We start from the raw sequence: 804 nt of genomic DNA on the forward strand, positions 1-804 counted from the left end.
GGTGAGTGAGTGATGGGAAATTTGTGTTGGAGGGATAGAGTGGGGGAGAAGGTGCTTGAGGAATAAAGTGGGGGAGGGGAACTGTCGTAGGTGAACGAAGTGTGGGGGAAATGAAGAGGGAAATGTTGGGGAAGAGGGGTATGGTACGTGGTAATATGTTGGGTGGAGAATATGTTGTGGAATTTGAGTGAAGGGGGATATGTTTCAGGAAATGATATGGGATAAATAATATGTTTCAAGGGAAACACATGGGGTAATATGCTGTGGAGAAAGTGTGCTGTGGAATATGTTCCAGGGAATAATATTGGAAAACATATAGCGGATGAAAATATGTTGGGGAAAACAGGAAGGAAACACGGATATATATGCGATGCGTGAAAATATGCTGAAGAAATAGGTTAGATTAACACTCGGGAAGTATGAATTGGGTGAATGTTTGGGTTAATAAATTTGGAAATATATAGGGCAAGGAGATAAACAAGGATATAAGTTTAGGGGAAAAACACTCAGAAAATATGAATTGGGTGAAAATGTAACTAGGAATATAACCGGGAAATATTTTGGCGGAAAAAACATGAAATAACTCGGGAAATATGATTGGTATGAAAACATACTGAAGCAATAATACGGGAAAATATATTAAGGAAAATATAGCCGGATAAATATATTGGGGAATCCATGCAAGGCAATCATGATTGGGAAGAATATACCAGAAAAATAAAGACGCCAACACGTGAAATAAGAAAAATGTTTCCTTTTTCACAAAAAGTTCTCACTTGCATTCACGGACATTATATATACATA

General features: G+C 37.6%; 1 protein-coding gene across 1 annotated transcript in view; it reads right to left on the bottom strand.

Annotated features, from left to right (window-relative positions):
* LOC119592929 (nephrin-like) overlaps window positions 1–804 on the bottom strand; it is a gene marked incomplete at its 5' end in the record, with an annotated part of 119178 nt that overhangs the window by 1211 nt on the left and 117163 nt on the right.

The sequence above is a fragment of the Penaeus monodon genome, chromosome 31, assembly GCF_015228065.2.
Source record: "Penaeus monodon isolate SGIC_2016 chromosome 31, NSTDA_Pmon_1, whole genome shotgun sequence".
Taxonomy (NCBI): domain Eukaryota; kingdom Metazoa; phylum Arthropoda; class Malacostraca; order Decapoda; family Penaeidae; genus Penaeus; species Penaeus monodon.